This window comes from Schistocerca americana, chromosome 4 (assembly GCF_021461395.2).
Source record: "Schistocerca americana isolate TAMUIC-IGC-003095 chromosome 4, iqSchAmer2.1, whole genome shotgun sequence".
NCBI classification, from domain to species: Eukaryota; Metazoa; Arthropoda; class Insecta; order Orthoptera; family Acrididae; genus Schistocerca; species Schistocerca americana.
Window position 1 is genome coordinate 450,430,967 of NC_060122.1, and position 17,269 is coordinate 450,448,235.

The 17,269-nt window shown below is 43.8% G+C and overlaps 2 protein-coding genes across 2 annotated transcripts in view; one reads left to right on the top strand and one right to left on the bottom strand.

The window, feature by feature from the left end:
• Nucleotides 1–17,269, bottom strand: part of LOC124612298 (endoplasmic reticulum metallopeptidase 1-like) — a 474,311-nt gene that overhangs the window by 456,114 nt on the left and 928 nt on the right. The window lies entirely within an intron of this gene.
• Nucleotides 1–17,269, top strand: part of LOC124612299 (putative glycerol kinase 5) — a 394,929-nt gene that overhangs the window by 70,644 nt on the left and 307,016 nt on the right. The gene's annotated exons all lie outside the window — the stretch shown is intronic.

A 17,269-nucleotide genomic window follows, 5' to 3' on the forward strand; every position in this document is an offset into this window, starting at 1 on the left:
TGACAACGTGGAAGAGACAGATAGAGCAGCAGTGGAAATGAATGAATGAGATAATAGCAGTAAGAGACAGCAAGAGGGAGAACAGAACGAAGTAGTCTGTCACTGTGGGACACGAGACGGTGACAGATAGAGATAAACAAAGAGCTGATGATAATGAATTGGCTGAATGAGTGAGTGAGATTAGGCAAGTGGTAGCAGATGGGTAGGAGCGGCTTCTAGTGATGGACTAATGGGCATGAGCTAGTGACAGTTCGAGGAGCTTGTCGGAGTTGCATAATAAAAAGGAGCGCGAATATGTTCGCATGCCAAAATTTTTGGGAACATTTTAAAGGGTGGTGAGGAAAATAGAATGAGGGTCAGGTACACCACTTTTATGATTCCTCTAAATAAACAGGAACGTATTCGCATTTTTTGTGCTCCAATAGGAACGTTTTCCCGCTGGTTCGTTATACTTATTTTTCTCAGGTATTGTTCACTGTAAAGTGTTCCCTTCCTGTTGACGTTTTTCTCCGACGCTGGACAATATCGCCGTTGTCTGATTAAATTACAGGGATTAACAAAGCCGATAGCCATGGTCCAGATGCTGAGTGGAATGTTTTCCCGCGGCTTTCAGAAGTATTGTGTAGAAAAACTGATTGATGAGGTGCCGAAGTCCGAAGGAAGTAGCTATCTGCACATGCGATATATCAGCGATAGGCACTAGCGTTTTCGGTGATGTGATAACACACACACGTGCCATACTAAATCTGTTTATAGTTCAAACAAAGACGCATCGACAAGAACAGGCGAATTAAAGTCCCGGAAACGAATATCCGGCAGAAGTTATGAAGTTTTCTTTGCCGTCTCTGATAGCAGGGGTCAACGGATACGCTGTTGTAATCTCCTTGATAATGAGGCGTATCCCTCCACACTCAAAAAAGGCCATCGCTGAAACCTAGGATTACTGCACTGTCCAGTCACATCAATGTGATTGCCTCTCAAAAATCTTTTGCAGCGCAGGCCACCACGAGACGTGCAGGAAGAGAATCAGTGAGGTTCTGGAAAGTAGCGAAAAGGGATATGGAGCCATGGTGACTCCAGTACTGTGGCCAGTTGCGCTAGGTTTCTCGACTGAGGATTCATGGCACGTACAGTCCGATCAAGGTGGACACACATATGCTCGATTGGGTTTACATCCGGGGAGTGTGGCGGCCTCGGAAGTATGGTAAACTAATCCTCTCGCTCTTCGAGCCGCGCACGTACACTGCGAGCTGTGTGACACGTTGCTGGTAGATGATGTCGTGTCGAGGAAAAACAAACTGCATGTAGGGGTGGACATCGTCTCCAAGAATAGATGCTTACTTGTGTTGACCCATTGTGCGTTCCAGAATAGCGAGATCACGCAGGGAACACCACGAAAACATTCCTCCTCCTGCCTGAACCTTCCCGACGATTGTTGCAGGGTGCTTGCTTTCAGACGTTTCACACCGTACACGCCAACGGCCATCTGTCTGACGGAGCGTAAAATATGATTCATCTGAAAAGGTCACCTATCGTTACTCAGTGGACGTCCAGTTGCGATACTGGAGTACAAACTCAAGCATTCGTCGCCGAGGAATAGTCTGGAACCGCGTGACCGCTACGGTCGCAGGTTCGAAGCCTGCCTCGGGCATGGATGTGTGTGATGTCCTTAGTTTAGTTAGGTTTAAGTAGTTCTAAGTTGTAGGGGACTAAACACCGCAGATGTTAAGTCTCATAGTGCTCAGAGCCAAGAGCCGATGAATAGCAGTCAGCATGGATGCATGAACGGATGCCTGATGTGGAGGCTCATGCGCAGCAGTATTCGCTGAATGGGAGTTAGAGTCCCTTGGTTCATTTCAGCGGTCAGTTATTGAACAGTTGCACGTCTGTTCGCTCGTATACATCTCGGGAACCGTCGTCCACCCCTATTATCTATGGCCCGTGATACATCGCAGCTGACTCGGCGCCGGTTTTGGGTAGCGCCATCTTGCCATACACGGTCTGCCTTAAACACGGCGGCACGCGAACAGTTCACAAACTGCGCAGTTTCGGAAATACTTTCACCCTGGCACCGAAAGCCAACAATTACGCTCTTTTGGTCGCCAGATAAACAGCTCCGTTTCCGCAATACGCTAACAACCACACTGTTGTGCGCGTCCCCCGACACGCTTTATATACACTCCACGTCTAACGCTGCACCGATGGTCACGTTAATGCGACTGCACCATATACTACTGTCACGACCGCCACCACTTCGTTACGCGAAAGCAAACGATAGACAGCCTATGTCACAAACTGTAATGCCTATTTTCTACCACTAGGTATTACTACATGGTACTAAATTGAAGTCCTCTGCCGTCCGGGTGGTCGAGCGGTTCTAGGCGCTACAAATGGCTCTGACAAGGGAACCTCCCCATCGCACCCCCCGTCAGATTTAGTTATAAGTTGGCACAGTGGATAGGCCTTGAAAAACTGAACACAAATCAATCGAGAAAACAAGAAGAAGTTGTGTGGAACTCTGAAAAAAAAAAAAAAGCAAAATATGCAAACTGAGTAGTCCATGTGCAACATAAGCAATACAAGGGTTGTGCTAGATTAGGAGTGCCGTGGTCCCGTGGTTAGCGTGAACAGCTGCGGAACAAGAGGTCCTTGGTTCAAGTCTTCCCTTGAGTGAAAATTTTACTTTCTTTATTTTCGCAAAGTTATGATCTGTCCGTTCGTTCATTGACGTCTCTGTTCACTGTAATAAGTTTAGTGTCTGTGTTTTGCGACCGCACCGCAAAACCGTGCGATTAGTAAAGGACGTGCCTCTCCAATGGGAACCGAAAACATTTGATCGCAAGGTCATAGGTCAACCGATTCCTCCACAGGAAAACAAGTCTGATATATTCTATACGATACTGGTGACGGCATGTGCGTCACATGACAGGAATATGTTGTCGACCCACCTAACTTGTAAACTTGGCGAATGGGTAAAGAGATTCTTCTACCTTGCCCGATTTAGGTTTTCTTGTCGATGTGATAATCACTCCCAAAAAAGTGATCGCATCGGACGGACGGATGGACAGATAATAATTGTGTGAAAATAAAAAATTAAAACTTTTCACTCGAGGGAAGACTTGAACCAAGGACCTTTCGTTCCGCAGCTGCTCACGCTGACCACGGGACCACGGCGCACCTGTGCTCACATTATCCTTGATGTTGCCTATCTTTTGATGGACTACGCAGTTTGTATATTTTGCTTATTTTTTTCATAGTTCCGTACAACTTCTTCCTGTTTTCTCGATTGATCTGTGTTCAGTTTTTCAAGGCCTATCAACTGTGCCAACTTATAACTAAGTCTGAGGGGGGTGCGATGGGGAGGTTCCCTTGTGAGCACTATGGGACTTAACTGCTGAGGTCATCCTTCTCTAGGCGCTACAGTCTGGAACCGCGCGACTGCTACGGTCGCAGGTTCGAATCCTGCCTCGGGCATGGATGTGTGTGACGTCCTTAGGTTAGTTAGGTTTAAGTAGTTCTAAGTTCTAGGGGACTGATGACCTCAGCAGTTAAGTCCCATAGTGCTCAGAGCCATTTGAAGTCCTCTGTCGCGTTTTTCTGCCTGTATGTGAAGGCTAAGCTCAGGAACTACTTTAGGAATTTTCATATGGTTTTCGCTAATGCATAGACCGATTCACGAGGAAGGTTTATATATGTAATTTATGAATACGTCAGGCAAATTAGTTGAACTATCATGTTATTTGTTGATTAAGTCGCGCTTCCTGAAAACTTCTCTGACGTGCACTGCTTCTTTCGTTTAGGTTATCTAGAATTTGGACTTCCTATTCGGTTACGTAACGTTATTCTCCGAATTTCAATCATAGCTCTACGCAGTGGCCCATAAACAAAATTACCGCTACGCTAGACGGGTCGCCCAGGCATAGAGTCGGTACAAAGATGGAATATAAAATTTTAAAACGATGAACTATATACAGATGTTTTTTTGAAATACTTTAAAAGACGCTTTTAATTCATGATACTTAAAATAACACCCAGGAGAGGCTGTCTGGTATTTAAAAATAGTGAGAACTCGGAATGTGAGTAAATATAATTATTTAGAACTGCTAAATAGTAATGTTGACTTTGAAATTTCATTGAGTAGTCTCACCAAAAATGAATAATAAAAAAATGTTCTTCCGCCAGGCACAGAACAAGATGTGCTTATACCGAAAATTTAGACTGAAACTAATAATAATTAAAAAGTCAATAAATATTGTGGGTGATCTGAACGCGACGGTAGCATTTAATAGTTAACTTTTCGATCTTCTTGCTGCTGATGCCCTGTTGTCCGTAATACACTGAAGCGCCAAAGAAACTGGTACAGCCATGCATATTGAAGTACAGGTATATGTAAACAGGCAGAATACGGCGCTGCGGTCGGCAACGTCTATATAAGTATCTTGCGCTGTTGTTAGATCGGTTACTGCTGCTACAACGGGAGGTTTTAAAAACTTAACCGAGATTGAACGTGGTGTTATAGTCGGCGCACGAGTGATGGTACACAGCATCTCCGAGTTAGTGATGAAATGGGGATTTTCCCGTACGACTATTTCACGAATGTACCGTGAATAACAGGAATCCGGTAAAACATCAATTCTCGGACATCGCTGCGGCCGGAAAAATTTCCTGCAAGAACGGTACCAACGACGACTGAAGAGAATCGTTCAACGTGACAGAAGTGCAATCCTTCCGCAAATTCCTGCAGGTTTCTATGCTGGGCCATCAACAAGTGTCAGCGTACGAACCATTCAACGACGCATCATCAATACGGGTTGTCGGAGCCGGAGACCCACTCGTGTACCATTGATGACTGCATGACACAAAGCCTTACGCCTCGTCTCCGCCCGTCAACACCGATTGGACTGTTGATGACTGGAAACATGTTGTCTGGTTGGACGGGTATCGTGTCAAATTGTATCGAGAGGATGGACGTGTATGGGTGTGGAGACAACCTCATGAATCCATGGACCATGCATGTCAGCAGGGGACTCTTCAAGCTGGTGGGGGGCGTGTGTAGTTGGAGTAATATGGGACACCTGATACGTCTAGCTACGACTCTGACAGGTGACACGTACCTAAGTATCCTATCTGATCACCTGCATCCATTCATGTCGATTGTGCATTCCGACGGACTTGGGCAATTCCGGTAGGACGATGCGACATCCTATACGTTGAGAATTGCTACACAGTGGCTCCAGGAACACTCTTCTGAGTTTAAACTCTCCACTGGCCACCAAACTCACAGGCGTGAAAATTATTGAGCAAATTTGGGATGCCTTGCGAAGTGCTGTTCAGAAGAGATCCCCACCCCCTCGTACTCTTACGGATTTATAGACAGCACTGCAGGATTCATGGTGTCAGTTCCCTCCAGCACTACTTCAGACATTAGTTGAGTCCATTTCACGTCGTGTTGTGGCAGTTCTGCTTGCTCGCGGGGTCCCTACACGATATTAGGCAGAAGTAACAGTTTCTTTGGTTCTTCCGTGTATGTTGCTGTAAGAAGTCGTAGCAATCTTGCCACACCATGGAAATCATCAATGGAAGTTTACGAACTGCAATGAATTCTTTTATTACTGCGTAGGTGGTGTGTAGCAATAAACAATTGACGATACAAGCTGACTACGTCTTGGCTATGTTAACTGGCTACAGTCTGTGAAATGACAATGCTATTGCACTCTGTTTATACTTTTAATAACAGTCAGTAGTATTTACCAACTTACGTAAGAAAATTAATACGCAGAGAGAAACTGTGGACAGCGTAATTTAGGTACATCATTATCTGATGGGTACGTGTAGGTAGTTGGTGCAATAAACAATTTATAAGCGTGGAACAAGATAATATACGGAAATTAAAAATGCGAATTAGATTTGATTAATTTATAAGCAAAATATAAGTTGAGTCGTTTTCCTGACGTAAATTAAAGTTACAAATTAAATATATTTTCATTTAATAGTAGCCACATAGCTCAAAATGATTGCTAGGGTTGAAAATCAGTATATGTTTACATTTTTAGTAAACGACTGCATAATTTCTTGTAACTACAAACGATGTTGCTGACATATTATACTGCAAACTTTGAAATAATGCAATCAATACGAACAGAATATGAGGCAAATGTAAATTATTGTGAACATTGGTAGTCTTTAAAGAATTTAGCTAAGAAGAGGCTTCAGTGTCAACAAAAATAATCCTTAGCTTCTAATCAGAACTTCCTTATTACCTGCTGTGTAATTCACCTAGTAATTAGTATTAAATTGCAATATTTGAATGTTTGACAATATTTTATATGCGTATCTTGGACTTAAATGGCTCTTCGGAGGCACCTGCATTTGGTATGAGTCATAGGGAGGGGACCTACCTTTGTAGCCGAGGACGCTTATCACGCGTCTGGGGTGGCAGTCGACTTGGATGTATGCTGGTGGTGCAGAATCTTCAGTGTCAGTATTTGGTGACAAATGGAGGAGAGGTGGAGGCGGCATAAAGTGCTTGATCGCCGATTGTCCAGTGTTACATGAAATGAGGCTATTTGACGCTGTTGATGGTGATCCACTGGACGGAGACGTTAAGCTTGGCTGGTCCCTTGGTGCAGTTCGAGAAGTGTAGTCGATAAGTGAAGTCCCCTTCCCTCCATCCGCAACAACACGAACCCATCACTATACTGTACAAGCACTCATCCATACGACACAGATACACAATTGGCACTTCATAACAGGTCGGAGGAAGGCAATGGCAAACCTCCCTCAATAAGACGCTGCCCACAAAGGCGAAGCAGGATTTCTGCATCTGCTCCCCTACGCTATTTACGTAAGTATGAGACTGCTTTGTCTTTGAATGGGGAGAAGGAAGGTATATTGGTCCTTTGGGATAGTTAAAGAGTTTATGGAGATACTTGGTTCAGGCGGCTATGATTGTGGGATAAGCATAATGTGGGAGGGTAATTCGTAGAAAAATATGGGATTCGGGGTTATATCTTCATTTCCAGGAGTTGTCCTGTCCATCGCCGCCATTTTCTGACGCAGGGAATTCCACATATCACCTGCGTGACCACAAGTAGTTTTGTGGATTATTGTATCAACATTTCTACATGTACAGTAATGCAGTCGGCTGACTAAGGACCAGCTATCACCAGCCGAACCGTACAGAGGGAGTTGTGAGGCGCAGACACAGAGGAGCCGCAAAAAGACGACAAGACAGTTTTATGTTACTAGGAGAGGTGAGTGAGTTCCCTTATTCCTCGCTACCTGTTTTCTGCATAAGACAACGCCATTTTCTCGGCTTGCTGCTGCAAACTGTTGTTTCGGTGTTATTTCTTCCGAGTAGCATCCTAAGGAAACGACTGATGCCGAACAGGCGTCTACCGCTAAACGTGGTTTATATGGAAAAAGTGCGCTTGGTTCACACAGCTGCCGCCTGCACAACTCGTTCACGTTCAGTAATGGTCATCTTGCTGCTGTTGCTCTACTGTGTAATAGGATCTCAAAGATCAGCGAACCTATGATGAAGCAAATGTGCTGTTTCATCGAAGGCATGCGACTCTCAATTTTTGTTGATTTCTGCTGACTGAGGACTTTTAATAACCTATGGGGAGAAAATTAAATCTGCTCTTCATAACATATCATACTAAAAGCAATGTACAGTACCTTCACACACACTCTTGGACAGTATACCCTCTAGGAAAGAAAAAAAAAACACGACGCAGCACGAAGAAATTTCCCGAATGGGACGGAAATCGGTAGATGTGATTTACATGTACAGGCAAATAAAAGCTTACAGTTTCAGAAAAATTGGGTGATTTACTCAAGAGAAAGAACGTCTCAAATTGAGCAAGACAGCCGCCCAGTGTGGCCGAGTGGTTCTAGGCGCTTCAGTCTGGAACCGCGCGACCGCCACGATCGCAGGTTCGAATCCTGCCTCGGGCATGGATGTGTGTGATGTCCTTATGTTAGTTAGGTTTAAGTAGTGCTAAGTTCTAGGGGACTGATGATCTCAGATGTTAAGTCCCATAGTGCTCAGAGCCATATTTTGAGGAAGACAGTAACGCGATGGTCCATCTCTGGTCCTTATACAAGCAGTTATTCGGCTTGTTATTGATTGATAAAGTTGTTGAATGTCCTCCTGAGGTATATCGTACCAAATTCTGCACAATTAGCGCATTAGGTGGTCAGAATCCCGAGATATTTGGAGGGTCCTGCTCATAATGCTCCAAACGTTCTCGATTGGGGAATGATCCGACGAACTTGGTAGCAACGGTAGGGTTTGGCAAACGCGAAGACAAGCAGCAGTAAGTGTCACCGTGTACGAGCGGGCATCATCTTGCTGTGAGCCCAGGATGGCTGCCCACGAAGAGCAACAAAACGGGGCGTAGAATATCGTCGACGTACCGCTCTGCTGCAAGGGTGCCACGCATGAAGAGCAAACAGGTCCAGTTACGAGAAGAAACGGCACCCCAGACCATCACTCCAAGTTGTCGGGTTATATGACGGGCGACAGTCAGAATGGTATCCCACCGTTGTCCTGGACGCCTCCAGATAACATCTTCGCTGGTCATCGGGGCTCATTTAGAAGCGGGACTCATCACTGAAGACAAGTCTTCTCGAGACAATGAGATTAGAGGTCGAAGATGTGTCTGGAGACGTCCCGCACAGTGATGAGATACCAACTTTACTGTCGCTTTACGGGCAGGGCCCTCCAATCAGCTCGGGATTTTCTCGACGACGGCCGTACTGGTCGAGCGGTTCTAGGCGCTTCAGTCCGGAACCACGCTGCTGCTACGGTTGCAGGTCCGAATCCTGCCTCGGGCATGGAAGTGTGAGATGTCCTTAGGTTAGTTGGGTTTAAGCAGTTCTAAGTATAAGGGACTGAAGACCTGAGATGTTAAGTCCCATAGTGCTTGGAGCCATGTGAGCCATTTTCACGATCTAACGCGTGAAATGGACAGAATTTGTCACGATATCTCTCAGGAGGATATCAAAAACTCTTATCAATCAATGCCAAACAGAATAACTGCTTGATTAAGGGCCAGAAGTGGACTGACGCGTTATTGACTTGCTCAATTTATGAAGCTCTGTCTCTTGAATAAATCATCTAGTTTTTCTGATGTTGTTATCATTTGTCTGTACATCACATCTACCGATTTCGTTCCATTGGGATAATTCCTTCCTGTTTTGTGGATGGACTACACTTTCTGAAGATTCTTTCGATGAACCTCAGTACGGCGTCTGCGTTGCATGATATTAGTATATAAAAAAAACAACATACGCATACTCCTAGATATGTAATGGATGCAAGCATACAATGATGGATCTTTCTGCCTATCTACCCGCAACATGTTATATTTTTTTTATGTCGAGGGTCAATTGCCAATCCCTGCACCAAGCATGCTGGCACGGTAGCTCAGTGTGTTCGGTCAGAGGGCTGTTTGCTCTCTGTAATAAAAAAAACTGGGTAAAGGAATCAATGTCTTATGACGTCCGTCCAGACCAAGAAAAAAAAGCGCCGATCTTCTGCAGGTCTTCCTGCATTTTGCTACATTTTTTTTGCTTTTTTTTGTTTTTGTTTTTGCGTTGTACTTCTCTATATACAACAGCATCATCCACGAAAAGCTTTATGGAATTTTCAACGTTATCCAGTAGGTCATTTATATATATTGTGACAGTTACGGTGTTTAACCCTCCCTTGGGGCACTTGCGAAGCTATTTTTACGTCTTAGGGTTTCTCTCATTTAAGAATGAAATGCTGAGTTCTGTTTGCTATAAAGTCTTCTTGTGTATTTTTTTAATACATACGTACATGAATAAGCACCCAATTAACATTTTTGAACAATAAGTGCTAGATTCACAACGGAAATATTTTTTAGTTAAATGTGCAAACTGCAATTTAGTTTACTTTATAAGAAAATTTTCTTTATTTGTGAACATACGTGCTAAACGCAATACAGTTAACAGTTTATAAGAATAAGTACCTTCACCAAATTTATTTTTGCACTTGAGCCAATAGTTTTATGTTAAACAGTACTTTAAGTAATCTTGTAGTAAACTGTTCCATTTCCATCATTGAACCACAGGATAAATTAATTAACTTGTATACAGACGGCAACACATGGATCTTATGAAATAGCGGTTTTGTTAATATTACTCCACCAGTACACTGAACCACAAGGGGCTGTTTAATTTTCAAATCTTGAAATGTTCTTGTTGAAAGTCTATTGGCCTTGCATATAAATATAGGATGTTGGTATTTGTAATGGTGGAGACAGGAGCCATTAAATTTTAAGCAATTCCCTACTATTGTTCACAAAATAATCTTCTCCTGCATAGTTGTGGAACAGAAATTTTTCTTTTTTGCCTTCTTGTATTTTTCTTACCCTTTTCCGTAACAAAAAGAACAGTGCCACTTTTGTATGACAAGTGATATCTGTCTTCAGATAGATGACAAGTAATCTTCTGATGACTGAAAATGTCTTCATGTCGAAACTAAAATTGGCTGCTTGCCAAACTAAGAAAAAAAATAAGAAAAGAAATGGTTCAAATGGCTCTGAGCAGTATGGGACTTAACTGCTGTGGTCATCAGTCCCCTAGAACTTAGAACTGCTTAAACCTAACTGACCTAAGGACATCACACACATCCATGCCCGAGGCAGGATCGAACCTGCGACCGTAGCGGTCGCGCGGTTCCGGACTGTAGCGCCTAGAACCGCTCGACCACTCCGGCCAGCAAAAAAATAAAATAAAATAATAATAGTAATTATTATTATTATATTAACTTGGATAGTTCTGTAAGTTTTGCTGGTTTTTCCATGTTCTTGTGATACATTGTTTTGCACTAAATAGTTGATTGCATCTGCACCATAATTTTCAACATGCTACCATACGTGTCGATGTAATCCCTTTGTCCTCTTATCTTTACATGTTCGTATTCCATATACGCACAGTATTCTTCAAGTGTTGTATGACGATGATTGATAATATAAGCAGCAGTTGACCTAAAATCCAAATGGCGGCATTTTGCTTCCTGCGGGGATATCGTATTTTTTCTGGTCTGGTTAATTCCATGATGTCGACGTTGTGTGCAACCGTGTGGTCAATTATCGCCGGCCGGAGTGGCCGAGCGGTTCTAGGCGCTTCAGTCTGGAACCGCGTGACCGCTACGGTCGCAGGTTCGAATCCTGCCTCGGGCATGGATGTGTGTGATGTCCTTAGGTTAGTTAGGTTTAAGTAGTTCCCACTTCTAGGGGAGTGATGACCTCCGAAGTTAAGTCCCATAGTGCTCAGAGCTATTTGAACAATTTGCCAGTTATCGGCAGTCTGCTTCGCATGTGTGCCGTGATCAGTCCAGCTGTACCACAGGTGAACCCATGAATTAAGGCGTCCACGTGACCACATACCGTGCAGGCGGGCGTGAGGCTCGTGTGGACGTTTTGGGGTTTCTCTGTGGTTGGAACTTTGTCGTTGATGATTAGATACAATGTAAACAGAGCTATGGATATTTCGCCAGATGGTATACCATTTTGCTTGCGGGTATTTTTGAATGACTGTTTTCTCTACAATCTGATGTGAGAAACATTAAATTTTCGTGTTGGTCTAAGATGGATGGATGTTGTTAGCTCTATCTCATAGGTAGTCGGATATTTCCTATACTCGGATTTTGTCCATTAGGTGGTACTGCGGAACTGTATTGAACACATTTCGGATGCTTTCTGGGTCTCGTGGCGGAACAAAGCGAGCTGTGTTTCACATTATCGTTGTTTTCGGATTCCATGTTGATTACTACACAGGAGACTTTGTCTCTAGTAGATACATTGGTATGACATGATTTTACAAGTTCTTTCAGTTTGTGACTCTTCAAGCTCTGTGACTCTTGTAGTTTGATTTGTGCGCCCCACGTCTCGTCTTGACATTTCTTCACATCATTGGAATGTGGAGCCGAGCGTAAAGGCAGACTGAAAAAATTCCGGTGTCTTACCGGGATTCGATCTCGTAACCTTACGGTTTCCAAGCTCGCACTTTACCACTAGATGACCAGTCTCGATAGAAATGTCATAATACGAGAGCAAAAAACATGTTCCAAAATTCTGCAACAGACCGACGCCGGCGATATCGGCACATAGTTTCATGCGTCTGTTCGATGACCCTTCTTGAAAACGGGAATGACCTGCGGCTTTTTTTTATTCTAATTTGTTGGTGCAGTATTTGCGATTAGTACGGTTCATTTAGGTAATATTTTTCAGTAATACTTGAGTTTTATTAAACCCACTTGCAGTATTATAAAATTTGCTAAATGTGCAAAAAAATTACTGAAAGGTGGTTTTGTAGGAGGAGAGAGGGGGTGCGAGAGCGGATTTTTGACAGTTCTGCGAGGGGCAAGCGCAGGATCGCCTCGGTACGGCCCTGCCCCGGGTCGAACGATACGGCGCTAGCGTGCATTTACGACCTCGGCTGCAGTGGCGGCGCAACTTTCTTGGCTTCAAGGTCACAGTGTGAGATAACGAGAAAGATTTCGACTGACGTTCCCTCGTGTTCAGCCGAACTTTTGGTTACAAAGACGCTGTTACGACATTCTTCTACATACGAGGTGCGCTTCAGAAATAACCACCGTTCAGCAACCAATGAAAAATGACAAACCTCTTTATTATTGAAAAGTTTACGTATTTATTTTTGTGCGTAATAACCATTCCCTTTCAAACTGTTGTGAAACAAGATTTTTCAAACTTGCGTTTAATTCCGTCACTTCTAGTTTGGGCCACTTTTGCACTGATATTTTCACTTGCTTACATTCCTCAAACCAACTAGATCTAAAGCCTGTACTTGAGACATCTCAAAAGATGATTGTCATTCAGCATTAGATTATGACTCTAAGGGGGATGAAGAAAAATTCCCATTCATTTTTCAATTTTTTCTTAGTACAGGCGACCGCAAGGGGGAGAAGAGGAAGGATCAAGGGGAGCACTTGCCCCTTGCCCCTCCCCCCGTGGAATTTGAGGAACAGATTTTATATTGATTACAGGATTATCAATGGTTCAAATGGCTCTGAGCACTATGCGACTTAACTGCTGAGGTCATCAGTCGCCTAGAACTTAGAACTAATTAAACCTAACTAACCTAAGGACATCACACACATCCATGCCCGAGGCAGGATTCGAACCTGCGACCGTAGCGGTCGCGCGGTTCCAGACTGTAGCGCCTAGAACCGCTCGGCCACACCGGCCGGCATAAGCTAGTTATTACTACTATTTTAAAACATCCTCCGTTCTTAAAAATTGCCCTATTATTCATCAATTATCAAAATACGAAACTACTGAATTTCGGCATAGTTCCTTGGGATTTGTCCCATTTCCGGAGATTTTCTCAATTAGCCGAGCCCAATGCAGGTGTCCTTATCACAGAACACACAGCCATCCCAAATTTCATCGTTAACATTACAGTAGGTGACGACCGATAGCAACACTTAAAGATAACGCACAGATCTTCCAGTCACAACAACAGATGACGAACACACCTTGATGCGCCACTTCGGAAAGATTCGTTGCCAAGGGAAGTGGTTTGGTAACCAATGAAAAAAGAAATCACGTAAGTGAGTTCAGTTATTTTAGGGGTTTCCCGTACCGGGTAATTTCACCTCTTTCAAAACTTAACTCTTGCCATAATTAAAAGTAAGAACAAATATTTTACCTGCTTGGAGGCACTACAGAGATCTGCACTACCTGATCAAAAGTATCCGGACACTTGCTAGAGAACATGAATTTGAGGGGTGTCTACCCTTCGTCTTTGTGCGGCTTAAATTCTACTCGGTACTCTTTCAATGAGGTCTGTGAATGTCTGTGGAGGAATGGCAGCCCATTTCACCTCAAAAGCCGAAACCGGGAAAGGTAGTTATGTTGGACGTTGCGGTCTGGTCGACGTTCTAACTCATCTCAAAGGTGCAATGACGACCTCACTGCTGAGCACGCTATACGTACCACCACCACGCCCGTACCATCATCCCAAAAGTGTTCCATTGGGTACAGTTTGGGACTATGGGCAGACCAGTCCATTTCAGGACACTCCATTTAATTCATTGTCGATAAACCATAGCCACACATAATTTATGACAGGGACCATTGTCACGTTGATGAAATCAGTCATCTCCGAACCGTTCTTTTACCATACCCAGTACACATTGCAGGAAAATGTGTTCATATCTTTCCACATTTCGCGTTTTCTTAAGCACAATAAGGGGATGGCACCCTAACCCACATCTTAATGCCATATCTCCCGTACTTCACTGTTGGCGCTGCATCTGAATGCCACAGGGTACAGCGTGATTCGTCAGTCCAAATCACTCGTATCTAGATATCCATTGTCCACTGGCGTCGCTCTTTACATCACGTCAAGCCTCGCTTAGCAATGGCCACAGAAAAATATGGTTCATGAGAAGCTTCAGAACATTGTACTCTCTTCCTTGTAACTCACCGCGTAGAGTCATTGTGCTAGCAGCTAGCCGGACAGCTGATAGTACTATGGAACTCACGAGTGATTCCTTAGACTGATTTGATGCGATTTTTTACAACCATCCGCCACAATGCTCGACGGTCAATGTCCATCAGTACATGTGGTCTGCCTGGGCTTGGTTTAGCTTCATCTGTTTAAGAAAACAGATAATTGTTTGAAATCCCATAAGACAGTCTCTTCTCCTTCCAATCTGACTATGTAAGCGTAGATCAGATGTGAAACTTCCTGGCAAATTAAAACTGTGTGGCGGACCGAGATTCGAACTCGGGACCTTTGCCTTTCGCGGGCAAGTGCTCTACCATCTGAGCTACCGAAGCACGACTCACGACCCGCCCTCACAGCTTCAATTTTGCCAGTACCTCGTCTCCTATTTCCCAAACTTCACAGAAGCTCTTTGCATACCTTGCAGGACTAGCACTCCTGGAAGAAAGGATTGATTTGCTAGGAAGTTTCATATCAGCGCACACTCCGCTGCAGAGTGAAAATCTCATTCTGGAAACGTCCCCCAGGCTGTGGCTAAGCCATGTCTCCGCAGTATCCTTTCTTCCAGGACTGCTAGTTCTGCAAGGTATGCAAATGAGCTTCTGAGAAGTTTGGAAAGTAGGAGAAGAGGTAATGGCAGAATTGAAGCTGTGAGGACGGTTAGTGAGTCGTGCTTCGGTAGCTCAGATGGTAGAGCACTTGTCCGCGAAAGGCAAAGGTCCCGATTTCGAGTCTCGGCCCGGCACACAGTTTTAATTTGCCAGAAAGTTTCATATAAACGCACACTCCGTTGATCTGTAGATCAGATGTGGTTTAAATTCAAAGAAATAGTATCGACGGCAGTTGAGAGATATGTATCAAATAAGATCTGGTCCACAAAACAGATCTGAATATTATTGCTGAAGCAATGAAAAAAACGTGCCAAATTTAAAAGAACGCAAAATCCCCAAGATTGGCGAAGTTTTACAGAAGCGCGACCTTCTGGACTAGATGCTTTTAATAGTTTCCACAGTGAAACTCTGTCTCGAAATGTGACAGGAAACCCAAGGAGATTCTGGCCGTATGTAACGTACATCAGTGGCAAGACGCAATCAATACGGCCATTGCGCGGTAAAAATTGCCACTAAAGCTAAGTTACTAAACACAGTTTTCCGAAATTCCTTCACAAAAGAAGACGAAGTAAATATTACATAACTCGAATAAGAACAACTGCCAACACGAGTAACTTAGATGTCATCGGTATAGCGAAGCAGCTAAACAGTTCAGAAAGGCAAGGCTTCCGGTCGAAAAATTGTATATCAGTCTGGTTCCTTTCAGTGACTGCTGATACAATAGCTCTATACTTAGCAAACATTTACAACCGCTCGCTCGTAGAAAGATATGTACCCAAAGACTGGAAAGTTGCACGAGTCACACTGATACCCAAGAAAGGAAATAGGAGTAACCTGCTGAATTACAGACCCATATCACTAACCTCGATTTGCTGTAGGATTTTGGACCATATACTGTGCTCGAACATAACATTATGAATTACCTCAAAGGAAACGGTTTATTGACAAATGGCCAACACGGATTCAGAAAGCACTGTTCTTGTTAAACACAACTAGTTCTCTTTTGTCACGAAGTAATGAGTGCTATCGACAGCGAACGTCAAATTGATTCTATATTTTTACATTACCAGGAAGCTTTCGACACTGTTCCTCACGTAAGCGACTTCTAATTAAATTGCGTGCCTAGCAGCATTGTCTCAGTCGTGTGAGAGGATTCGTGGTTTCCTGTCAGAAAGATCACAGTTCGTAATAATTGATGGGGCCATCGAGTAAAAACAGAAGCAATATCTGGCGTTCTCCAAGGAAGTGGTATAGGCCTTATGTTGCTGCTGATCTACATAAACGATTTAGAAGATAATCTGAGCAGCCCTCTTAGATTGTTTGCAGATGATGCTGTCTTTATCGTCATGTAAAGTCATCAGATGAGCAAAACGAATTGCGAAATAATTTGGAAAAGACGTATGCGTGGTGCAAAAAGTGACAATTGACTCTAAATCATGAAAAATGTGAATCATCCACGTGAGCACTAAAAAGAATCCGCCAAATTTCAGTTAAACGATAAATCACACAAATTTAAAAGCTGAAAATTTAACTGAACACTTGGGGCTTACAACTACGGATAACTTAAATTGGAACGATCACATAGAAAATGTTGTGGGGAAAGACAAAAGTTTGCGATTTATTAACAGATCACTTAGAAATATAACAGATCTACTAAAGAGACTGCTTATACGAGCTTGTCCGCCCTCTTCTGGAGCATTTCTGTGCGGTGTGGGATCCACATCAAACAGGATAGACAGAGGACATCGAAAAAGTTCAAAGAAGGGGAATTCGTTTTGTACGAGTATTATCGCGAAATAAGGGAGAGAGTGCCACGGATATGATACACGAATTGGGGTGGCAGTCATTAAAACAATGGCAACGACCTTGCCGCAGTGGATACACCGGTTGCCGTGAGATCACCGAAGTTAAGCGCTGTTGGGCGTGGCCGACACTGGGATGGATGACCATCCAGCCGCCATGCGCTGTTGCCATTTTTCGGGGTGCACTCAGCCTCGTGATGCCATTTGAGGAGCTACTCGACCGAATAGCAGCGGCTTCGGTCAAGAATACCATCACAACGATCGGGAGAGCGGTGTGCTGACCCCATGCCCCTCCTATCCGCATCCTCTTCTGAGGATGACACGGTGGTCGGATGGTGCCGGTAGGCC